The sequence below is a fragment of the Lissotriton vulgaris genome, chromosome 9 (genome assembly GCF_964263255.1).
Source record: "Lissotriton vulgaris chromosome 9, aLisVul1.2, whole genome shotgun sequence".
Taxonomy (NCBI): Eukaryota; Metazoa; Chordata; class Amphibia; order Caudata; family Salamandridae; genus Lissotriton; species Lissotriton vulgaris.
In genome coordinates this window covers 843961379-843988525 of record NC_141697.1, presented here as the reverse complement: position 1 = coordinate 843988525, position 27147 = coordinate 843961379, and the positions used below count along the sequence as shown (strand labels likewise).

Here is a 27147-nt window from a genome sequence, read left to right as displayed (position 1 = left end):
TTTAGCTTAGGTGTGGTTGATGTATGCATCTGTCATTAAGACCGATCGATACAGCAATGTTAAGTACGTCCGCATGATTTTTGCAAAATTATCCTGCTTGACCAAATCTGCTCATATTTGTGTTATCTGCCCATTTGTGAACGCAAACATTGCTTTTCCCATGCAGCAAACCTATTTTTATGATTCGCTAACCTGTTACCAAATCGCAAAATGGGTTTGCGATTCGGTAATAGGAAGGGGCGTGTTTAGGGAGTCCCTTCCTAATACCGAATCGCATCGGTATGTATAAATGTTTTGTGACTGCAATTGCGATCACAAATCAATAACATTTTACCACCTACTTCAAGTACGTGGCGACCCATTCACAAATAGAAAGGGGTCCCCAAGGGCATCGCGTGTAATAGAGACATGCGGAATGCGGCATCGATTGAAAAAAGAAGAAACAGGACTTGTTATACCTATATTTAAAACGGTATAACTAAATGTTCAAGTCCCCCATCAACATAGCTGGGTCTTCTGCAACCTCGGTCGCCCCTAGGTGTTAAGTAAGCGAAACTGCTGGTGATTCCTAATATGGGCTATATCTTCACTGTATGGGCATGGTCTCACTGTCCCGAGGGATTCTGAAAGGGCAAGCAACATTCATATATGCATAAGGATTACTGAGGTTAAATCTCTGTTTCAGATACATTTGGGCCAATCTTCTTTTGAAATCAGACCCTTATTAACTGTGTTAAGGTGACACATAAACCACTGTTCTCTAATGTTCCTAAGATTGTCTATGTCGCCCCCACGTCTGCTGATCCTAATTTTTTCCAAAATGTACCACTTAAGATCATCACAATCATGGTTTTTGTCGTTGTAATGTTTCATACTCATCCAGTCATCCCTGCAATATACGGCCTCCCAAAGATACAGAAGAATGTGATCGATCCTCCCATGAGGCCCATTATAAGTAGTATAGGCTCTTTGTTAGAACCTTTGAGTCGTTATGTAGACTTTTTTCTTAAACTGATTGTGCAAAAACAAAAATCATATTTAAAAGATACCTCTCATGCCATAGCCACCTTTGAGGGGCAGAGCTTCAACAGGGTGACCCAGTTCTTGGTCACCCTGGATATAGAAGCTCTATATACCAACATACCCCAAAACAACACTATAGATGTAATTTCCACTATCCTAGACACTGAGGATTTTAGCGGGTGGTAATCAGGATTTTATCATGTCATGTATCCAACTTATTTTGAAGAGAAACTTTTTCTCTTTAAGGATGAGTTGTTCTTGCAAACGAAGGGCACCGGCATGGGGGCCTCATGTGCCCCCAGCCTGGCTTGCCTATATGTCGGGCAATATGAACAACATATCTTTAATGAGATGGCCCCTTTTTTTGAAAATATCACTAGCTGGCACCGCTACATAGATGATATTATTTTCAACTGGAGTGGTGCCAGAAGTGAACTTGATGCCTTCCTGGAATGGCTAAATTTAGGAGATTCTAACTTAAGATTTACAGGGCATTACAGTAATGAAAAGGTGGAATTCCTTGACATTACTATTAAAAATGAAGATGAGGTATTAAAGGTAGAGCTTTACACCAAGCCTACTGATAAGAACTCATTACTTTTATATACCAGCAACCACCCCAAAGCACAAAAAAACAATATTCCGTTTGGAGAATTTTTAAGGCTGCGAAGAAATTGCACCAACCTTAAAGATTTCTATCACCATGCGGAGAACACTAAGAATAAGCGTAAAGCAAGAGGATATCCGAATAAATTAATTAAACACTCTTTGAAAAGAGCACGTTTCTACGATAGGGACAGCCTGCTAGACCAAAATAAAGAGAAGAATAGGACTGGATTAGATAGAGTAGTGTTTGTCACTCAATTCTCACATATAAGCAACCAACTAAAGAACATCGTAAATAGGAATTGGAAAATCTTGAATTACAACTCAGAGATCCAACTTAACAAACCCCTTTTTTCATTCAGAAGGAATAAAACCATTAAAAATTCCTTAGTGAAGACATACAAAAGCCCTAGTGAAACACAGACCCCGGTAATTGGTACCACAGCGAGAGGAAATTACAAATGCGGTTCCTGTTCCATTTGCCCCCATTGCATTGAGAGTAAAGACCTGGTATTTTCGGGTAAAACACTTGCGACAAAGACTTTTAACAACTGTCGCAGTAAAAATGTTGTCTGTCTACTGGTTTGCCCTTGTGATCTAGGATACATGGGGGTGACTAGCAGAGAACTTCGTACACGCGTCCTAGAACATAAGTCAGCCATCCGCACTAATAAATTGTATGCCTCACTTACAGAACATTACGACAAAAACCATGATTGTGATGATCTTAAGTGGTACATTTTGGAAAAAATTAGGATCAGCAGACGTGGGGGCGACATAGACAATCTTAGGAAAATTAGAGAATAGTGGTTTATGTGTCACCTTAACATAAGGGTCTGAATTCAAAAGAAGATTGGTCCAAATGTAACTGAAGCAGAGATTTAACGTAGATCAGTAAACCTCATGCATATACTATTGTTGCTTGCCAGTTAATAAGGGTCTGAACTCAACAAAAGATTGGTCCATATGTATGTTAAGCTTAGATTTAACCTAGATCAGTAATCCTTATGTATATATGAATGTTGCTTGCCCTTTCAGAATCCCTCAGGACAGTGGGACCATGCCCATACAGTACATATTAGGAATCATCAGCAGTTTTTCTTACTTAGCACCTAGGGGTGACGGAGGTTGCAGAACACTCAGCTATGTTGATGGGATGGATTACTTGAACATTTAGTTAGACAGTTTTAAATATAGGTATAACAAGCAGTGTTCTCTCTAACGTGCGCGGCTGCGCTCCCGCGCACGTTTAAGGTACCGAGCGCACAGTGCTACTTCTGGAGCGCGCACACGTTCTCACCGCCGCCGACCGCTTTTAAATGGCAAGCGGCGAAAAATGACAATTTGCCAGTTGCCTGAGGCCATTGTGAAAGGATTCCTGTTAATCACAGCGCCCGTAAAGCGCTGTAATTAACAGGAATATTTTCACAATGGCCCGCAATCAGCCCCAGCCATGATCTATTAAAAATGCAGCAAGTGCAAAAGCATGATGTGTAAAGCACATGTCGTGCAGATTCCGGGTGCAAATGCTTTAGGGCAGATATGTTTTGTGCTCGATTTAGCCCTGTGCGTGCAAGAATGGTATGATTGTGCCAATGCTTTAAAGCCCGTTTTGCTTCTATTGTACATTTGTAATATTTAAGCGGACAACTTCCAAGAAGTGCCGGCGCTACACTGGAGCAAACACAGTTTCCATTCAGCTCCTGACCATCACTACTGCAAACATGGACACAATCACATTCCCGGACCCAGTGACCCCAGAAGGGTTCTTCCCAGGATACATCTCTTTTGGCTATGGTGTTATTCTTATCCTGCTCTAAATAATAGCGGGTATTCCTCGGGAACTGAGGCATTACGTCTCTTTATATTTAGGACTGACTGACTTCTGAATGTCAGTGTTGCTAGACAGCGAGATGCCCTGCGTCCAGTGCAGTGGTGGGGGCTGAGGGGACGAGGCCCTTCCCCTCCCTCTCGCATCCTGGCCAGTGAAGCACACCTTTAATTGTTCATCATAACTTCCCAAGAGCCGGTTGCATTTTATTGTTTTGCACTGTTGCCATTTGACAACAATTGACCCTAGTTATTTTTGACAGTCGCAGGAGTTCACAGGACGGGGTGGGCTCGAGCTGCACATGACAAGGTTGTGTCTAGCTCAATAACCCCGTCTAGATCAGATTCCCGAGACAGTCAGTGCCTCGAGGAAGAGCCTTCTTGACCTGGAAGCAATCTCTGCACAGGCTGGCATAAGTATCTACTGGCAGTCTTTTATATTGTATAGCCTTATCGACGTCCAACTTCCTGCCTGAAACACCCGCCCATTTGCTAATCTATTTAAGGGATTAATAATTTTATATATAGCACCTTGTTGCCACGAGGCATCAATGCGCTGTACAGGTCACACAGACACCTGATAACAGTACTGCTATACAGAGAAGCGATAGATACGTTTATAATACTGCATCTCCGGGGATTGGCCTTCGAATCAGAGTGTACGTGGATGTGTTACTGAAAAGCCGTGTACTTCTGTTTTCCTGAGCATGTGCAGAGTGGGGACAGTTGTAGTTCCTCGCAGCGGCAACACTGAATGTGTGGTTCATCGCTTGACCGTATTTTAATTTAGGGGTTAAACATTAAAAGGCACCTCCTTGGGTAGTGTGGTTGTGTCCTAAGTTACTTCTCTATTTTTCCATCATGATTTTCAGTTTTCAATTTCCTCTTCCCTTCTAATTTAAAATATTGCACACCTTAAGCAATACTATTCGCCTTAGAGGATTCAATTTTATTGTCGACTTTGACCTTTGCAGCAGTATTGTTGTTGAGCTACCCTGTCTTGACTACCTCTAACAGGGAAGGCATTGTATGTAAGTCCTTCACAGGAACAATGTATTATTAAAAATTGTCTTCAGTACTGTAATATCAGATGATGAATGCGTTTTTTTCGTGATTTTCCTTCTTGCCTGTTAGTGTTTTGAGACGCAGCACGCGCACGCAGGACGCACTGCACACAGGTTGCAAGGCTGTAAATTAATAGGGTGTGAAGGTAGTAAGTAGCTACGCCCTGTGTACAGAATCAACATAATCATATGTGCATTGCGAAGCCCCAAATGAGGTGCATGAGGAAACTTCACATTTGGCTAAAGTTTCACAAACACTGCCTAAATGCAACAGGCCTGATCCCTACTTGTTCAGCACACCTGCGTGTAATTTTGCTTGGGCAGAAAAGCCATTTTCCTTTTTTCAAATTCCACATTCTGATTCTCAAAATGAGCTGAAGGGAAGTTTCGAACTTGTAAAGTGTGCTCAGAGGGGTGGACATTGCACTATTAATGGAGATTTTCTACTGCTGCAAATTAAGTCCCAAGGTGGGAACATGAATGCTGTCAGGAAGACGAGCAAAGCGGCCCCCCTTAAATATGTTTCTAACACCCACAATCTGGGACCGTTGCAGACATTCTCGAACATTTCCATTGGCGATGTACACCAAAGACCTTACATCAACTTACTCACTAAGATGCAATAAATGTATCATTGGCTCCAGAGTTACTTTCTCCTACTGTAAATCCTATCTACCCCTTTCATGAACAAGGAAAGACTGGGTTCGGTAATTCCTCAAAGTGAAAACATTGAAAAACTTAGGAAGAATACCTTAGGTCGCCCATGTAAATAAGTATTCACACTGCCACAGAGTAAATACAATTAACTGCTCGTATGTTTTTATGAAGAGTTAGTGGCTTGGTCTGTTAAGGGGGTGTGGAGTTGACAACAGAGTGAAATAACAGGGTTTCAGCCCCCTTAACTTCTGCCGCCCTGGGCAAATGGACCAGAATGCCTAGTTGTAGGGTTACGTTTAATACTGTGAGAATGCTTCTCAGACGCCCCCACTTTTTGAGTTTCTGTTTTGCCTATAAAAGAAAACAAACTAGTTTAATGTCCAAATCACATTTCTGCCTGCCTTACTGGTGGTGATTTTCCACTTAGTTGAATCACGCCTTGTGGAATTTTTCACCTAGAGAGTTGATATTGGTCAGCTCGAATCCTCCTACTATTATATACAACTTGATGCAAAAAACAACCATTGACAAAGCCAATAGTCTTGGCTTCTTGTTGGTGTAATGTTACTTGTATTATATATCTTGATGTAATGACAGAGGCAGCAAAATATCAGTAGGGTGGTACACTATGTGATGCACATATTTATAGATTAATTACTTTTAAACCACACCCTTAATTGCATTGGTTACGCCCCTTGAAAGATCCGAGTATTTTCATCCCATTCAAAGCCCTGGTCTACACGCGCGGTCAGGTTCTTGGCGCACAGAGCCTTGGCTGCAGCGCACAGAGACCTTACTCTGCCGCACATAGAGGAAAATAATTAGAGGGAACATTGATAACAAGTCCTGTTTCTTCTTTTTTCAATCGATGCCGCATTCCGCATGTCTCTATTACGCGCGATGCATACAACTGAGAGCACGAATAGGGCGGAATGAGTCCCTAGACGTTTCTTTTCTTTGGCAACAATACATTAACTCCTCCTTGTGTATATTTTTTTCAATTCCAAACAACCAATTATAGGAATGTGCAAATGAGACTCCACCCGGTCGCCACCGCAATATCGGGCTCTGTTAGCCTAACACGATGCGGACCAGAGGGGATACAATTCCCTTTTGCTTTTAGTAATCTAACCAATGGGGTGTTGTTTACGATCAACACGGGCACTTCCACCTAGGTTGCATAGTCCGCGTATGGATTGGCTCATTTTTCTGTAAGCCAACCAATAACAGCACAGTATGATGCAGACTTGAGAGGACGCATATCTCGGCCGTTCCCGCATCAGGCTTTTAACCAATGAGATGGTATTTCCCTTACAACACGGGTATTTGCATTAAGCATTACCTCCCAGCACAGGGATTGGAACATGTTCCCTGTGAGCCATCCAATGATATCAGAGGAGACACAGGTTAAAAACCTTCCCGGCGGCTCTCGGAGTTGCAATTCAACGCGGAACCCCTGAGGCGACGGGACTCAAGACTTTAGCAGGTAACATTTAGGGATGTGCTGCTGGGACATTCTAAGTTCTTGGACGTCCATAACAGGACTAACTCTTCTAAATAGTACATTTTTGCTGCTTGCCCCCTTTTTCAGAAAAATGCTTACAAGGGAGTTATATTTTGATTAGATTCCAAAACAGGAGGTTCGTCTACGAGAATTTAGTACCACCTTAATTTAATTTGAACCTGTTTATGTCTAAATAAGAAGTTGCAATTTCCAAAAGAGGTAATCACTCATACTGACAATAACTAATGTAGCAAATGGTAATAACTCATAATAGAACAAGCTACACGGGAAGTAGAATTTGCAGAATATCTCTTTATATCAAAATGTCATTTCATAGGGTACAACACAATACAAGTGGACAAGACATAGATTAGTTGTTCTTGAAATACACTTGTGTTGTAGACCACTCTTTTCTGTTAAATCACAGCTAATCTTGATCAATATATACAATGATGACGCTGTGACGACTTGATCAAAAAAACGAAAGATGTGGACTCATGTGTCGACCGTTTTTCAAACGATCTTGTGAGACTACGCAACGACGAACAATACTCTGCTAAAGCTATTGCTGAACCAGGAAGCTTTGATTTTGGATGCGGATTAATTACGCCATTTCAGCCTTGGCAAGAGTTTACTCCAACATAGCAGGATAACCTTGAATCGAGGGTCCCACACGAACCACGCGGTCGGCAACGATCAAGTGGAGACCAAGGAAGGGGTCACATTTTATAAAAGATTGTAAGTCCTGAGGATGGCCTTGAGGATTTGTCAACTATAAGGCCGAAACGTCGACACACGAGTCCACATCTTTCGTTTTTTTATCAAATCCTCACAGCGTCATCATTGTATATATTGATGTGATTTAACAGAAAAGAGTGGTCTACTGATACTTAAACTACTTACCTGAGACCAAGCACTAGGACACCACCACCGCCGAGAGTCACTGGGGACTGAAGCGAGATTCTGGAGCCCACGCCGCCACCGGTCGAGAGTCAGCTGGGTCATTCTTCGCGCCGCCGCTCCGGGACCACAACTCCCGGCAGGCTTTGCGGCGGCGCGCACTGCTGACGACGCGCCCGCACCAGGAGGTGCTCAAAGTGGCGCAGAGGCCGGCAGAGGGGGTGATACTTAAACTACTTACCTGAGACCAAGCACTGGGACGCCGCCACCGCCGAGAGTCACTGGGGACCGAAGCGAGATTCTGGAGCCCACGCCGCCACCGGCCGAGAGTCAGCTGGGTCATTCTTTGCGCCGCCGCTCCGGGACCACAACTCCCGGCAAGCTTTGCGGCGGCGCGCACTGCTGACGACGCGCCCGCACCAGGAGGTGCTCAAAACCGACGCAGAGGCCGCCTCGCGGGACGCGAGCGGGACGCCCGGACGAAGCCCGGACAAAGGGCGGACAGTCTTAGATAGTCCGAGACTGTCCGCGACTGGACTGGGCCATACCCCTTGCCTCTGAAGTAAGGAAATTACCTATTACCTATGAACGCTACTGTTTATGGGAAGCTAAGCTGAGTATTCTATTCTTTCATCTTATATACCGGCAGCACTTGTGACTTGACACATTTTCTTTCAAGTGTACCTATCTATTTAATGTGCAGTATGCCAAAAAAAACAGCCCCAATCGTTTCCAAAACATTAGATAACTATCTGGTCCATTTAGTTTCGAAAATAAACAATGACAGGAGACAGTCACTGGGATTAAGCCAGTCTCCTAATCTACAACTCCTGAGTCCAACCCAATCATCCCCACAGGTAGAAATTTCACTGTTGGATGCTCCCATTGACTTGATAGATGACAACACTCATGCAGGTGATAATGATGACCACCATAATGTCCCGGCAGTTGACTCAGAAAATCTTGTTGTAACTGACCCAGAAAATAACGTCAATTCTGACCGTGAGACGCGTGTTCAAATCACAGACAACGACCCCTCTTCCTCTTCTGAAGAGGAAACTCGACCTGCCAGAACTTCTAGAAAAACCCAGCCAAAACGAGCAGGTCTACGATCAGGACTAAGGAAGAAAAGGGCATCTCCTCCTGGGAAAACTAAAGCTAGAAGTTTGGAGTATGGGGCTGACAGCGCCAAATGCATTATGGATGACGAACTGTTCCACAAGATAGCCGATATGATAGATTCCAAAATCAAATCTATCATTAAGTCCCTGGTGGCCAAGATTGATAAACTAAACGCTGAGATAAAAAAAATGGGCGGAATCCAGACTAAGGTTGTGGACGAGGTTGAAAAATTGGCAATACTAGTGACAAAAGCAGCTCAGGTAACCGAAGAAAATGCTGGGAGCACATCAATGGAGGGGGGCGGCTTGATGCCACCTATCCGCCCGGCTCAGGTTCCACCAAGCACCAACAATCACCCTGCGGTAACAGATGGTGGTTTAGCAATACCAAATATCCCGCCAGCACTATGCCAAGAAATAGATCCCCTTCAATTTATAGAAGAAGCCTCCCCTGTGGTACTGGTGTTGGCTAATGTTCCACCTCTGGCGACCGGTCAATTGGAATCTCCAGCATCATTGTCCAGCAAGGCGCTGCATTGGTTAACAGGGAATATGCAGATGGCGCCAGAAGGGAAACAGCAACTAGCGGGCGAAATTAAGGCAGTGAAAAGGGTTACCTGGATTGGGAACCGACCAAAAGAAAAGAAAAAAGTAAACATAAGGACGACGAACAAGAAAATGGTCCGGAAATCCAACTGACGCAGGCCAAAATGGAACTACAGGCCAAAAAAGAAAAGCGATTGCAGGCAATTAAAAACCTAAAATCGGCTGCGAAGTCAAGTGGGTTGTCACAGGATTCCCAGCTGCGGATTTCAACAATCTTCTGTCCCGTTTCTAAAGAGCCCGCCTACCAAGAGAACCCGGTTGAAATAGAAACCAACGAAAGCAATATATCTAAAACCCAGAGGAATATAGACATTTTGAGTGAGCATCAGGGCACTTCAGAGGCGGGTATCAAGAATGGATCTCTGTGCACCCCAAATTGTACTACGAACGTCAGACTCTCTGATTCTAAAGATTCAAAATATAAAACAGAAATCTTTGAAGAGGGCAAACAAGTGGATGAAGAAGATGACTCGTCTGCCGATTATTGTGCCCCCAACACATTATCATCGATAAATGCGAGCAGTATAGCGACAAATAGCTTAGCATATATAGAAGACGCAAGCGACTTAAACCTAAATTCTAAGCCAAACCCAAACTCAAACATCTCTAATATAAGCAAGCTGGGAACGGACCCGGAATCTGAGCCTGAATCAATATCAGAGTCCGAAATCTATGAGACAGGGATGTCAACCTCAAGTGAACCTCCAGGATTACGATATGAAGAAATCCACACAGACTCTATTGATTTATCTAACTCCAACTCTAGCTCCAAAAAACAGAACAATTCTCCTAAAGATAACAGTGCTATAAGAAAAAACAAGAAAGAAAAAAAAGAAGAAAAAGGAGACAAAACAAATTGTTGGACGAAGATACTACAGACCAAGTAAGTAACGTAGAACTAGTCTATCGGCTTGATCAAAAACACAGGAACACTTCCCCACACGCTACGACCAAGCCACATTCAAAAACAAAACCAAAATCAATAGGCGACGACATGGTGGCTAGTGAACCATCCTTGGTAGACGTATTCAATTCAATAAAGAAGTTTCAACTGGATGTTAAAGCTGACAACAAGAAACTCCAAGGGGCTATCAGTAAAGTAGGCCAAACATGTTTGGAAATTTCAGATAGAATGGCCTCGGTTGAACAACGCACTGAGAATCTTGAAACAGACGTCCTGGCTTTCCAGAAACAAGGTCAATCACAAGAAGAGATTATTCGTGATCTAATGATGAAGGTAGAAGATCATGAAAACCGGGCTCGCCGCAATAATCTACGTATTTTGGGGATCCCCGAGGGATTAGAGGGGAACGATCCAAGGAGCTATATGCTATCCCTGTTTAAAGACTCATTCCCCGAGCATGCTTCATGGGATTGGGGAAGGAGATCCAGCGAGTCCATCGCTTTCCTTTTACCATCAACAAAAAGTCACAAGGATCAGAGCAATATCCCAGAGCAATGCTTGTCAATTTCGGTAACTTTCTTTTACTGGAAGCAATCTTCGACTTGGCAAGACCGACCAAAAAAAGACAATACAAAGGATATGCTTTCTTTAGCAGACCCGATTTTGCCCATGCAACAGTCGAGAGAAGATGGCGATTACAGCAACTTTTTTCCCCATTCGAAAAGATTGGCGCAACAGTCTTCTTACTCAATCCAGCTAGACTAAAAGTTATATTTAATGGCATAACGAGAAGCTTCTCCAGCGAGATTCAAGCGCAATCCTATTTGGAAGAGATCTCCGACCACAGTAAAGATAAAACAAATCTTTCGAAAGGGAACAAACACAACAAATAGAGACTATACGTTTGCAGTTAATGGTTGAGAGATAGGTAGAGAGGGAGAGCTGAGATTCTCCTTGAAAAAGTGGGTTGACAGGTAGGATTATTGTGGAATAAATAAACGCCTATAAATGATAGTCGTTGAATAAAATTACCGATTAGGGCTAACAGCTCTTCAGAAGTTACAGGGGTCAGGGCCTAGAGCCACCAACTTCCGAAGGACCTGCGAGATGCCCACAACCTGGGCCCACGGGCAACAGGTAGCCTCATCAGATGGAGGGGGGAGGGGGGAGGGGGTGGGTTTTAGCTGTTGTGGGGAAGACGGGGGAGGGGGAAGGGGGCAACGGTACAGGCAAATTGAAAGGGTGAAACTAATGATCAGGCTAAGATATAGGATAAGAAGAGCACACTGTCAAATGAATAAAAAAAGATTTAATTTTAGAAGTACACCAAATTTACAAAATAAATGGCTAAATTGAGAATACTAACTATGAATATATGTGGGCTTAATGACATCAAAAAAAGGCAAAGATTAGCAATAGGTTTACATTCAATAGGAGCAGAAATAATATGTCTTCAAGAAACACATATAGAGGGGTCACAAAGACATCTGCTTAAAGATTTGGGATATAGAGTTGTTGTCGCCACCACCCAACCAAACAAAACTCGCGGGGTAGCTATTTTAGCGCAAGGTGGGGGTTTGAGTTTTTTAAGATCAGCTTCAGAATCATCGGGTAGATGGGCCATTACAGAATGTCAATGTATAAGCGGGAAAAAATGTACTGTCTCTTCAATCTATGGCAACGTCACAGACGATCCAACATTGTTACAGTTCCTATCTAATGAATTAGCACACTGGCCAGTTCCTATGATCATGTGTAGGGATATCAATATCAATCTCCCACCAATTTGGCTTTGGGAACTAACATTTAAATATCAAGGCCGGAAACCTAGAACATACAAGGCCTTGGTGGAACTCTGTCATGTTCATGGGCTGGTAGATTGTTGGGAGATGAAAACACCGCAAAACCATGGATATACTTTTTTTCCCACCCCCATCGCAAATTGGCTAGATTGGACTATATGTTTATCTCAAATGTAATACTATCCAAATGCTCTATAAATAAGCTGCCGAGGGTTTTTTCAGACCATAATCCTCTGCTTTTGAGTTTTGATATCGACATTATTAAATCTTATCGCAGTAACTGGACCTTTGAAAGAGCTCTGCTAACCAATGACCAATATTGCACCCATATGGATCAATGGATCCCAGAATTTTTAAGTTTCAACATGGGTAGCGCCCCGCTAGAGGTGGTATGGGACTCATTAAAGGCAGGGATAAGGGGAGAAACCCTCAGATTTTCTATTCAAAATAACAAAAAAGCCAAACAAAAATTAAAAGATCTTGAGGAGAATTTGGCCGGGAAAGAAGAAAACTTAATCAGAGTACTTCAAGGGAGGAACAATATTGATGAGGCAATCAGAGATGTAGCGATAGCAAAAAACCTAATATCTGAAATATTAACTCGCAAAGCAATCCTTAAAGCTACAGCAAATAGGGAAAAAATTATGAATGGAGCGAACAGGTAGGGCACCAATTAGCCATTAGTGTAAGAGAACAAAATTCTAAAAATACGATTAAAGCCATAAGAGACCCTATTCTGGGCCTAACTCATGATACAAACGACATCAGAGATGCCTTTAGGAGATATTATGCAGAGCTTTACTCTGAAACAGATATTAAACAAGATAAAATCGATGAGTATCTAATTTCGGATATAAGGACCTGCCTATCCAAAACAGATGAGGAAACTCTCGCTGAAACACCAGACTGGATAGAAATTTTACTATCCATATGTAGTCTTCCATCAGGCAAGGCATCAGGTCTAGACGGTATCCCCATGGAATTTTATGTCAGATTTAGTAGCTCACGCAAAGATATCCTAACCCAGCTGTTTAACCAGGTCTTTATGAATGGAAATCCTCCGGCGTCTTGGGCATGTGCAAAAATTATAGTGTTCCCTAAAAAAAATAAAGATCCGACAGAATTAGGCTCATACCGTCCAATTACCCTAATTAACAATGACTCCAAAATTTATTCCAAACTGCTAGCAAGTAGATTGGCACCTCTGATCCATAAAATTGTATCGGCTAGACAACACAGGTTTGTTCCTGGAAGATCAACCACAGACCACGTTCAGAGGGTGATAACCCTCTTTGACATTGCCGAGGTCGCAGGAGACCCTATGGGGCTAATTTTATTAGATGCTGAAAAAGCATTCGACAGGGTCTCCTGGCCATATCTATGGTCGGTCATGGCAAAGAGTGGGATCGGGGAGCATTTTATTAGAGCAGTACAGAAAATGTATATTTCTCCCGAAGCGGTCGTTATGATTAATGGGGTCACATCGGATACTATCAAAGTGACAAGAGGCACAAGACAAGGGTGCCCATGTTCTCCCCTACTCTTCGCCATTTACATTGACCCCTTTATCGCAAAGCTATAAACAAATCCGACCATACTACCCATTAAGACATCGAATGATGAAACTAAAACTCTAGCCTTCGCAGATGATATTGCGATTGTGACATCTGATCCAATTACAACAGCAAGGATAATGGAGGAAGAAGCTAAAAAGTTTGGGGAGATTTCGGGATACAAATTAAATCAAACCAAAACCCAGATTGTAATAAATAATAATATCAGTGTGGATGATGCAAGAGTTACTGATAATGCATTATATCTCTGCATTAATATCACATCCGATCTAAATAAACTAGTGGCCCTGAACCTAGACCCCTTAGTCAAACAGACAAATAAAACCTTATCGAGACTTCATAACCTGCATTTAAAAATAATCGGAAGATGTAATCTCATTAAAATGTTTTTTTTGCCCAAATTTTTGTACTTATTCCGGGCAATCTGTCTCAACTTTGACTTATCACTCTTTAATGAAATAGACAATATGCTATCTCGCTTCGTTTGGGGCTATGGAAAAACACGAAGAGCCTACAAACATATCACACACTCCGGGGACAGAGGTGGCTTAGCCCTCCCTAATTTCAAACTATATTGGTGGGCTACAACCATCAAATACAGTCGTTTACTGTTAATCCCCAAACAGGACTCAACGCCAACTTGCTTGACTCCTACTCCACAGGAATTAATTTTGGGAAATAATGCCAATAACCATCTCTGGAAACTACCCTATGAATGCCATCTAAAAAAAGAACGATTTAAAACACTCAAGGGTATCTATACAGTTTAGAATATGGTTCGGAAACATTTGGCGATAGGCAGGTTTTCATTTTATACTCCGATAGATAACAACACCAACCTGCCCGAAATTATTTTGGATTCCTGCATGCGGCGATGGGTTAGTTAGGGAATTTCGCTACTCGGCTCGTTTTTCGATTCAACGGGTTTTTGTTCATTTGAATCGCTAAAAATTAAATATGGGCTGAATTCGCATGATTTTTTAACGTTTTTACAATTAAGAGACTTTATTCTCAAAAAGGGGGGACCAAATAGTTGCTTTAAGAAAATCCCAACAATTAACACTGTGGTTAGTTCGGCTAAGGTAAAAATTGGAGACATTTATAAAGAACTAATTGCTGCACTACCAGATGATATTGATCAACATGCAAATATCTGGCAAAATAGGATCAATATCACAGAGGATCTAGCCCACAAAGCACTCGAATTATCCAGCTCTATTCTAATGTCCACCAAGCTACAAGCTCAGTTCTACAAAACTTTTTTCGATCTCTAATATACACCTGAAAAAATTTCAAAATGGGGAGTGGGAAAGGGGACTCTCTGCCCCAGATGCAATAGACCTAAAGCCGATCTGATACATATGTTGGCTACATGTTTTAGATAATGTTAAACGAGAAGTCTCCGACTTCCTATCGGAAATTTTCAAAGTTGATATAGAGATCAGCACAGCAGAAATCGTGTTAGGGGTAGATAAAGCTACTAGACCTATTGCCATGCAGGGACTCATATATATTGCTATGGCAGTCTTTAGAATCTGTTTAACTTCCGCATGGCTGGATCAATACCCACCCACATTTCAACAGTGGCTGATGCACTTCTTATCAACATATAATCTAGAAATTTCCATTTATAGGCGGAAAGGTATCAGAAAAAAAGTAAAGGGATTGAAAATTTGGGAACCAGTTAGATTATGGCTATTGAACCCAGCATAGACCAATTAGGTCGAGATATATCGAGTGCTTTAGGAATGTTATTATGTATTTCTTCTTGTTTTTACTCTTCGAAGCCTGTATTTTTCCATTTTTCCTATACTATTAATTTTCAAAAATTCCAAAATGTTCCCTGTACCGGGAGGAGGGGTTGGGGGGGGAGGGTCGGGGGGGGGTAACCACGTTGTAAAAATAAAGATTTGTTAAAAATAAAAATAAAAAGGTTCATAGGAGACTGTGTAGCTGTGACTTTCTCCCGCCCGGCTGTTCTACCCAATGTGTTGATCAACATTCTTCCGCCACAAAGAAGAAGTGGGACTGTTGTTCCCCTCACTTTAAAAATTTTCTACGGTGAACAACAAAATGTAACATTCCCTAAGACCCGGGGGCCTGCATGGGACACTGTGAGAAACAGACGAGGAATAAAGGCTCCAGCTAACGAATGGGGATTGCCTTTGGGAAATAGATATGAGGCCCTATCAGGGTTAAATGATTGTGATTGACTTGAGAGGGGAAGTAATATTGCATGCTCTATCCCACCTGGCGAATACCAAGTGGGAGATGCCACAGTTCAGTTGAATACCTCGACAAATGATATTTCCACACCTCAGATAAATGTAAAGAGCAAACAAAATACTTTGGAGGTTTCACATGGAACTAATGATCTCTATGACCCACCTGTATCCAATACTAATATTAGTGCAAATGTAAAAACACTTTCTAACTCGGGTGTAATTGAGAACTGTATGAATGAAAGTATTCCATCTCAAGATTGTAGGGTTAGTCAAATCACTAGCATGGAAGAATCTAATGCTGATGCTTCTGCTCATTTTACCCTGGTGTCTTGGAATGTTGCAGGCCTAAAAAGTAAAATCACATCCCGGAACTGGCTAGCTTTCCTGGATACTAAGGATATAATCCTTCTCCAGGAAACTTGGCAGGTAACCTCAGAACCAAAGCAAGGTTACCTACACTTTTACATTTTGGCTACTCCGAGCTTACGGGGAAGGTCAAAGGGGGGACTGGTGACATGGGTAAAACAGAACAGTGGGTACTCTGTTTCCCAGATGGTTATAAATAGCCCTGATATTCTGCTAGTCAAATTCCAGCGACTTCATTGTAAAGATCTTTACATCTTTAACATTTATTCAAGGGGCCTTCCAGGCGGTAAACCCACTGAGGCAATTGACCAACTTGATATTCTTTTTAAGCAATATTGTTTGAACGGCAACGTTATTGTTGCCGGTGATTTTAATTGTTGCTTTGAACCCTTAGATAATTATGACATAGATCTTACTTTGGAAGAAGACTATATGTGGGAAATCCCTCAGCTGTCCCTATTACCTATAAAAAAGTGGTCAGAGGCCGCATTGCAATTGAAAGTTTTATGTGTGGAGCATGGGTTACGGGCCACTAATGGAAAAACGGGTTCTGACACACAGGGTGCCCCTACTTTCAATAATGGCATATCACATAGTCGCATTGACTATATTCCTACTAATAAGGAGAACTGGTCTAGTGTTGTGGATATGTGGATAGAGCCACGGTCCGAAAGTGATCATGACCCACTAGTCTTGTTATTCAGGTTGTTTGATCTATCAAATAGTGAACTACTAAGGGATAATGTGCAAATTTCCCTTTCAAATGACCACAGACGTATTAGATGGTCAAACTGTGTAACAAATGAAGAGAGTGTTGCAGCTATGAGGGACTTAACTACCCAGGCTATCACAGATCTAAGGATTAACTCCACTGCTGAGGCTCCGGTATCTAACGTTAGTAGGATCCACGATGTGTTTTTTAATAAATTGTGATCCTTCTTTGTTAAAAAGGTCACCAAAAGACAGTGTAGGCCAGTAAGAAAGGAGGATCAATGGTATGATAAATCCTGCAGGGTTGCTTACAGGGCCTTGTCAGATGCAGTAAAGACTAAAGATATAGTGAAGATAAAGGATGCCCGAGTCATGTATAAAAAAACACAAATTAGGGCAAAAGGCGAATGGGATGATGGCTACTGGAAGGACCTCCTGAGAGCCAGTAAAGAAAGATCTATGTCCTCCTTCTGGGATATTGTTAAGTGGGGAAGGGGGGTCGAAAGAGGAGAACCCATGAACCATGTGTCACCAGACGCTTGGGTTTCCCACTATGCGTCCCAGTTCGCTTCTGATGACAGTGATGAAGATGGATGCGAAGCATCTTCGGATATAAATCTGAGTGCTAGCTGTCTATCTTTCACTAAAGCTGATGTTCTAAAAACCCTGCACAACATCCCAAAAGCGAGGGCCCCAGGTCTGGACTCGGTTCCTGCAGACCTATTCTTGCACGACAAGGACCTCTGGGCTTCCTATATCCAGCTGCTAGCCAACGGCATTGCAAAGGGCTCACCTATCCCTGAGACCTGGAAGGGAGCCGAGATTATCCCAATCTTTAAAAAAGGGGAATGCTCGGATCCAGGAAATTATAGGCTTATCAGCCTTATTGCATGCATCCAAAAGGTAGTGGCGAGGCTTGTACTGCAGCGTATCCATGGCTGGATAGACAAACAAGATATTTTGTCACCTTTACAGGCAGGGTTTCGCTGCCATACTAGCACTATAGATCAAGTTTTTAGATTTGTTTTATTATACTGGCGGGTAGTGTTACTTGTGCTGGGGTATGCTCTTTGCAGCCTTTGTTGATCTTAAATCAGCATTCGACTTGGTCCCTCGTGCTAAATTGTGGAAAGCTTTACAAGAACAGGGCATCCCAAATGAAATTCTGTCTATCTTAATTAGATTACACGAGAATAATTTTGCCCAAGTCCGATGGAATCAGCAGGGTAGCGTAACTGACAAATTTCCCATTGCAAAGGGAGTACGCCAAGGTTGTGTACTAGCCCCAACCCTCTTCTTGCTATACATCAACAGGGTGATCAGGTACTTTGAGCAACAACCGACCGACGCACCTAAGTTGGCCGGAAAACTGATCCCCCTGTTGATGTTTGCGGATGACACTTTGTTAATATCAAAGACACAACAGGGGCTCCAGAAGGCCATTGGAGTCTTTGAAGTGTTTTGTGCAGACCATGGTCTTGTTATTAATACAGCCAAACCAAAATTCATGGTTCTCCACAAACGGAAATATGTTAGAGGGAAGGTGGTTATGGACGGGGTCCAACTAGAACAGACCCAAGTTTTTAATTACTTGGGCATCACCCTGTCATACAAGTTAGATTGGAAACAGCACACCAATCAGCTGGGTATGAGGCATGCACAATTGGCAGGAGCACTCACCAAGGAATTTTACTCATCACACACCAGGCCTATGACTCTGGTTTTAAAGATCCACAATGCAAAGGTTGGAGCAGCGGTCCTTTATGGGGCAGAACTCTGGGGGCCCAGCAACCTCACCAAGTTGACGGTTGCCCAAAACAAATTTTTTCGCAACATCACTGGTCTACCAGTATCCACTCCCTTGAGACCTCTCCATTATGATCTGGGATCTCATAGCTTCGAGGATATGGCAAAATATAGATCCGTTGCCTACTGGAGGAGATTATGGGTAACCCCGGAACTCCTCCAGTATGCCCAGGGCTTCCTCGAGGTTAGAGACTCGGATAAATCCCATAAAATTCAATGGATGAGGGAGGTGAAAGCAATTTATATGGCTATGGGTCTATCTCCATTATGGGATGACCCTGTGAGGAATGTCTTCCCACCCAGGAAATCACTTTGTGATCTGTATTGGAACATGGTTGAGGCTAAGACTTTTGGACGTCGTATTGAATCATCTTTTACCACCGATTTCTTAGAGCTCAAGCATGTACCGGCCCTAGAACCTTACTGGGATTGGATTACCATCCCAGGGGACAGGAAGAAGTATCACCAAATGAGGGTGGGGACACTACCACTAAATATTTTAACTGCAAAATGGCGTGGGAACCAAAGTTCGGTGTGCCCTTTTTGCCCTGATCAAAGGGAAAATATTGGGCATATATTGTTTGCCTGCCCAGAATATAACGTACCCAGAAGATCGTGGCTTAAATGATTTGTGTTCAGTTAGGCCTTAAAACCGCTAGCGAGGCCATTAGGATTTTAAGAACTGATACTTCTCAGCCAGTTGTTATAGCCATGTCTAAATTCTTACACTGGATGTGGATAATTCGGGCCCGTAAAATGAGTTTGCAATAACCCCAGGGCCAGTTGTTATATGCTGCTATCTGATTTTGTAAATTGTATTGAGAAACCAATGTATCTAGCGTTGAATGAATTACCTTTTTAATACTGTTTTATCTTTTTAAAATAATATATTTAAATTTCTGTAAACATGAATGAGCTAGTAAGCTCTTTTTTAGATAAAGTTGAAACGATCAATTGTGGATCTTACTACCTATTGGGCGGGGGATGAACTTGTAAATGTCTTTTATGATTGAAAAATATCGAATAAAGACTATTTTGATTTGATTTGAGTGGTCTACAACGCAAGTGGATTTCAAGAACAACTAATCTATGTCTTGTCCACTTGTATTGTGTTGATTAATTTGCACAGTTTTTAAGAAATTGTACCCAATGAAATGACCGTGTAGCTTGTTCTATTATGAGTTATTACCATTTTCTACATTAGTTATTGTCAGTATGAGTGATTACCTCTTTTAGAAATTGCAAGTTCTTATTTAGACATAAACAGGTTCAAATTCAATTAAGGTGGTACTAAATTCTCGTAGACCAACCTCCTGTTTTGGAATCTAATCAAAATATAATTCCCTTGTAAGCATTTTTCTTTTAAACATATTTCAGCGCAAGCTCGCAAGGGTTTATTGGGTCACCCACCTTCAATTTAGCTGCCCCCTTTTTCAGCAGTAACCTTATTCGATTGGAGTGATCTATTGTGATACTTTACATAGAAGCCTAAGTTTACAAAGACTTCAATGTGACAAGATTTCTGTCACAGGTAATTATGTCATAAACCCTTTTGGCGTGCTAAAAGTTCTTTAAGGGATGTGCTGTTAGAATGTAATAGAGAGATGCCGTCTTTTTTCCTTCTTTGCAGATCCGCAATAAGCAAGGACCCGCTCTCCGAAGACCCATAATAAGAGTACACCGCTTTCCCACAATTTATGCTAAAAAAGTCAGCTAGTTGAGGACACAGTTTTCTATAGATACTAGTAGAATACGGAGGTTCCATCATACTTTATCCACATAGGTACGTAGTTTTATTAGTCGCTTGATTAATATTAACCCTGGGCGAAGAACTACGCTCCGTTCGCGGAGTTTGCGGAGTTTCGGCAACTCCGCGCTCCGCGGAGAATGCGAAGTTGTCGAATACTCCGCAAACTGCTGCGTAGCGTAGTTCTCGCGCGCTCAATAGCATTTTTGCATGCGCGAGGATGCTTGTTGGTAAGATCGAGTTGCCGAACACGCAGAAACTGCAATCTGGCACAGAATAACTCGCGAACACGTTAGTAGTGACCGAAAATAAGGGGACGCGAGTGGGCGGGACAAACCTCATGGGTAACTTCGCGCGCTACACATCCCGAGCATGCAGGCAATCAATCAATCAATCAATCAATCAGGATATTTGTATAGCGCGCTACTCACCCAGAGGGTCTCAAGGCGCTTGGGGGAGGGGGGTCCGCTACTGCTCGAACAGCCATGTCTTGAGTTGCTTCCTGAAGCAGAGGTGGTCTTGGGTCAGGCGGAGGTGGATGGGGAGGGAGTTCCAAGTCTTGGCTGCCAGGTAGGAGAAGGATCTTCCTCCCATGGTGGATCTTCGGATGCGTGGCACGGCGGCGAGGGCGTGGCTGGTCGATCGTAGCTGGTGGGTGGGAGTGTGGACGGTCAGGCGGTTGTTGAGGTACCTGGGGCCCAGGTCGTGGAGAGCCTTGTGTGCGTGGGTGAGGAGTTGGAACGTGATTCTCTTGCTGACGGGGAGCCAGTGAAGGTCTCTCAGGTGTCCGGAGATGTGGCTGTGTCGGGGGATGTCCAAGATGAGTCGTGCGGAGGCGTTCTGGATGTGTTAGAGTCTTTTCTGGAGTTTGGCTGTGGTTCCGGTATAGAGGGTGTTTCCGTAGTCCAGTCGGCTGGTGACGAGTGCCTGTGTGACCGTCTTCCTGGTTTCGGTGGCGAGCCATCGGAAGATCTTTCGGAGCATGCGTAGGATGTTAAAGCATGATGATGAGACGGCGTTGACTTGTCTGGTCATCGAGAGGGAGGAGTCCAGGATGAAGCCCATGTTGCGTGCGTGGTCCGTTGGTTTGGGTGCGCTGCCCAGGGCAGGGGGCCACCAGGAGTCGTCCCAGGCGGAGGGTGATGATCCAAGGATGAGGACTTCCGTCTTGTCTGAGTTCAGTTTCAGGCGGCTGTTCCTCATCCACTCGACTACGTCTTTCATCCCTTCGTGTAGGTTGGTTCTGGCGGTTCCTGGGTCGTTGGGGAGGGAGAGGATCAGCTGGGTTTCGTCGGCGTAGGAGATGATGTTGAGGTTGTGTTGGCGTACGATGGCTGCGAGGGGGCTCATGTAGACGTTGAAGAGGGTGGGGCTGAGTGATGATCCTTGTGGTACGCCGCATATGACTTCGGTGGCCTTGGATCTGTACGGGGGGAGGCGGACTCTCTGGGTTCTTCCGGTGAGGAACGAGATGATCCACTCCAGTGCCTTCTCTTGGATTCCGATGTTGCTGAGGCGCTGCACTAGGGTGCGGTGGCAGACCGTATCGAATGCTGCGGAGAGGTCCAGGAGGATGAGGGCCGCTGTTTCCCAGTTGTCGAGCAGGGCTCGGATGTCGTCAGTGGCTGCGATGAGGGCGGTCTCGGTGCTGTGGTTGGCGCAGAAGCCGGACTGCGAGTGGTCGAGGCTGGTTGGGCGAGCGCAATTGGTGATCCACTGTGTGAGGTTGTTGGCTGCTTGGTTGGGGTCCGTTGAGCTGGCGGGAGGGTTCTGGCTCAGTGAAGTGGTGAGCTGGTCGGTGGTGATCTTGTTCCAGTTCCTGCGGGGAACCTGTTGCGGGTGGTGGTGAGTCGTGGTCTTTCTGAAGCTGAAGTGGAAGCAGCTGTGGTCTGTCCAGTGGAGTCCGGTGGAGTGGCTGAAGGAGATGTACTTGCTGGAGGAGAAGACTGGGTCAAGCGTGTGTCCGGCGTAGTGGGTGGGGGTGTTCACCAGTTGCATGAGTCCGAGGTTGGCGAGGTTGTCCAGCAGGGTGGTGGTGGTGTTGTCGTTGTTGTTCTCCAGGTGGAAGTTGAGGTCCCCTAGGAGGATGTAGTCAGCGGAGGCGAGGGCGTGCGGGCTGATGAAGTCTGCGATGTCTTCGCTGAATTGCGTGCGAGGTCCTGGGGGTCTGTAGATGAGGGTGCCTCTGAGTGTGGTCTTGTGGTCGGTGTGTATCTGGAAGTGAAGATGTTAAGCGGCTGTGAGGGTGTCGTCTGAGTTGGTCGTGATGCAGATGGTGTTCTTGTGGACGATGGCGATGCCTCCTCCTGTCTCGTTGACGCGGTCTCTCCGGGTGATCTTGTATCCGTCCGGGATGGCGACGGCGATGTCGGGCGCTGAGGAGGCGTTCATCCATGTTTCCGTGAGGAAGGCGACGTCTGGAGATGTGGTGTCGAGCAGGTTCCAGAGTTCCACGGCGCTCCCGAAGACGAAAAATGGCTCGCGAACGGGTCAAGCAAGCTACTACGCATGCTCGCGGAGCTATGCGTAGTTTCGCGGAGTGCAAGTGCATCTTCGCGTAGCTCCGCGGAGTGCGGCTACGCGAACTACGCCCAGGCTTAATTAATATACAGCTTACATTTAACCTAGGGAGACATGGGAGAAAGTAATACACAATCATAACTTTTACAGCATACAAGGCGTGATATCTTGGATACGCAGAAATAATCCGCAACTTCAAGCGAACAACCACTTATAGAACAGACTTAGACCTGCCCACTTTCAACTACAATCTAGTGATAGCAAGGGTAAGATCTATTTACTTGGCCATGTGGGAACCTAGTTAATTTGAACTGGTAGTCCTGTTTAAACATCACCTGCATAGATTGTCATTTTTAAGCAACATTGTGAATTATGAAAATCGATTTGGTTGAAATTATTTGGCACAGTAGCTTGGGTAAAGAGGCGATTAAATGAAATATAAATCAACCTCATTAGTAAATTACAGGGCAATTTGTTGTTCTTTCGTGCATTACAGAATATCAATAGTGCATTGGCATATCTACACAATGGTTAGAATGTATATCTGACATAGAGTGTTAATTATGTTTATGTTTGGTCTAATACGGTACATAGGCCTTAGATTAGAAATCTTGTAGTATCTGTTTTATCATCACTATGATATACTAATTACATATATGTTTATTATAGGGTGAAACTATTTATCTTGACTCCGCTTACATGACAGAAAATAAGATTAAGTCTTGAGAAAGATGGTGTAATTTAACGTATCCATCGAAACGCGTCAACAAACTTTTCCTGTACAATCCATGATCCGGGCACTTCTGTTGGAACACAGATTTAATCATTGTACAAAACAAAGTGTCACCATTGGCAATTGGATGTACTAACTTATATTGAACAATTTTTCATGTCTTACATGTTTCTGTCTGTGTTTTTTTGATTATGCGTGTCATAATCGATTTTGTATCAGTTTAACTTCATTGCATTTTTTGTCTAATTCTTTTAATTGATTTTTATCTGATGTGTAATATATTGTGTTTTTAATATGAATTGTATAAAAAAATTAATCGAATAAATAATACAGCTGTTTTGTAAAAGTTTTTTGCTACTTATTATTGTTGACTAGAGTACTTAATTGTGAATTTAGATCAAGGGGATAGACTCTTTATAGGTGATTACTCTGTTACCACACCTCTGCAACCCTGCAGATGTCTGGCAGTCGGTAAACCGCCACTGCAACGCCGATAGAATATTAGACTATAGAAAGCAGACGATTTAACTCCAACCTTAGAGAAGAACCACTGGCAGACGGATAAAGATTTGTCAACATCGACGGGGGTTTTACAATCGAACATGTAAATCGGGAAGGAAAACCTCTGCCAGCTTGACAGATTGAATCAAACCATCGTTGCGTAGGGTGGGTAGCCCCGGACGCGAGCTATAAATCGAGCCCTCAGTTTCAGGTAACTATCCTGCACTTTGTTTGACTCACTTTGGACTGGAAGCTGACTGAACCTCTATGAAAGCTGTTGAATGGTTTAACCATCATTGCTTGCATGCACATCACTATCTTATGCTTATTTTAAAGACGGTTCCTAGAAATCCTCACAATGCAGTGCTTAATTTGAGCCAGTGGTTTCCGGTGCTCAGCACCGGCACTTGAGTGTCAACACCGGAGCTTGTGACCGTCTGCCACAAGGTGGTGCTGTGTGGCTTATTTAGAGATGAACACAACAGCAAATAATTTTTAATATACATCAAAAATGACAATAACCTGCTGCTCAAGCCATTCGTATAGCTTTGGAGGTCTGAAATAGTCTGGATTGTCTCACTTGTAGGAGTGTGATGGTTGTAATTGTGTTGTTACTTTCATTACCAGCATGGCAGGGGCAATGTGTGGGCCTGACGAGAGCCCTAGCAGTTATTAGTTATTGTTTTGCAAATTAAGCACTGCCACAATGTATAAGAGAGCCATAGGGCAGAGCTCATTGGAGAGGATGCATTGGATTCCTTACTAGCTGCAAATGCGTTTAAGAACAGGCATGCCTTCTGGCAAGTTATTGATCTACCGTTTTCAGCAACACTATTGATATAGGTTTTGACAAGTTGTATCCTTACGATGTATGGGTGAATCATTTCGCCCCAGTATATTAATCATCTCTTGAAAAGATCTAAGTCAACCCAAAAGGGTAGAGATCTTCAAATGGACAATTGCATAGCCATAGATTTTGAGCTCACCGAAGTAGAGGCCACTATCAGTTGGTGCCCTCATGGTAAGGCACCAACATGAGATGGGGTATCATCTGATCTGTTTGGAGACAATATTCAACTCTGGTCATCTTTGGTGATGAATGTCCTCAGAGGTACGTCAAATTGTGGATGCCAGCATTCTTGGATACATTCAATCACCAATATTTAAGAAGGGAAAGAAGGGTGACCATAGGTACTAGCACCTCATCTCACTCATTGATTTCACTGCCATAATTGGTAGCAGAATTTTCCTAGAATGACTCATGGTTTAGGCCCCGGAAAAACAAATCCTATCTGATGTCCAATATGGTGTCTGAGGTGGGTTGGGAACAGTAAAACGGTGTTTCAATCTTTCCCTATTGATCAACAAATACTAGAGCCAAACCAGTAAACCTATGTCAGTCCTTTTTGGATCTTAGATCGACTTTTGATCATGTTAATTTGTCCAAATTAGAGAACATCATAACCAATTTTCAATTGATGAGAATATTGTGCGTTTCCTTAGACAGGTGAGTCTGTGCCAGTATCACATGTGGCTCGATTGTCGGAACCACCACATCTTTTGGGTGTGTAAGTGGTGTGCATTAGGTTTGTGTGCTCACCCCTTTCCTTTTTACACTGTATATTAATGGCCTAGAAAAATATCTGACAGAAACTGGTAACGGTCGGCCACAATTGGCTTTTGTCTAATACGATTGTTATTGTATGCTGATGATGCAGTGTTGATGACAAGGACCCCATGCACTACAGAAGTTATTGGATCAGCTTACCATCTTTTTGGCACACCTTAACCTTGCCATCAATCAATTGAAAACTTATATAATGTCTATAGGCCTAAATGTGTTAAACCTAGAACTTACAAGATCAATAATATCAAGATCAGCTTAATCTCTTCCTTCCCATAACTGGATGTCCTATTTGATGATTTTTGTACCTTGTAACCTCTAGACAAGGTTTTGACTGTCAGGTTTCCAAAGAGTGTAGAGTCACTGGCAGGTTCTCATCTAGGTTGGGGGTAAAACCACTGAAGGAAATAATGGCTGTTTATGACATAAAATGTGCTCCAACAGGCACCTACTGTGAGGGACTCTGAGGCAACACATCTTCACTGGGTATTGAACAAATAGAGAATATATTTCTTAGAATATTTACTGCAGTCTCCACTATAGTCTTATGGCACGCAGTAACAGGCTATACTGGACATTAAAGGCCCGCTCTGGCGTTAAAGGCCCTAGACGAAGGTGAGGGCCTTTAAGAAGGGAGTGGGCTTTTAATGGCCAGTTTAGCCCAGCTACAGCGGGGTAAAAGGCTATTGGAACATTCCGACACTAGAGGGCAGAAGGTCCTGATGAATAAAACAAAGGCCTCAGTGAGCCAGAGGTGATTTAAATCCCCTTGGGCTCCATGAGGCCTATGTTCACAGCAGCACCTGTGAACAACAAATATTGAAATGTAGGTGCTCCGGGATACTAGCCATTAGAAGCCTGGAGCATTCCATTGTCTTCAATGAAGCTCCCAACATTCCAATGTTCAAATATATCCTTTGAGACCCCGTAGCGGGCTCTACCGGCCAATAAAGACCTGCTTCAGTGTTTCGGCTTGGGCCTTTAACAATGGAGCGGACCTTTATTGGCTGTTAGAACCTGCTGCAGAGGGCTCTAACATGATTAGAACATTCCATTCCTAGAGGGCAGAACAAAAGCCTCACAGAGTCCGAAGAAGTTGAAATCCCCTCGGGGTTCGCGGAGCCGTTGTTAAACATTGGAATATTGATGCTCCGTGCTTCTACTGGCCATTCGAAACCCGGATCAGTCAATTATCTTCAATAAAGCTCCCAACATTCCAATGCTCTAATAGTACTTTCACTTACTTTTTGCACAGTGAGCTAGGCATTGATTATATCACAGACTTTATGAGACTGCAGCCTCTACTTTTATGCCTTTAGCTTT

The 27147-nt window shown here is 43.3% G+C and overlaps 1 protein-coding gene across 1 annotated transcript in view; it reads left to right on the top strand.

Annotated features, from left to right (window-relative positions):
- The window catches only part of LOC147692349 (solute carrier family 22 member 6-A-like), a 1393226-nt gene that overhangs the window by 568255 nt on the left and 797824 nt on the right, over window positions 1–27147 (top strand). The gene's annotated exons all lie outside the window — the stretch shown is intronic.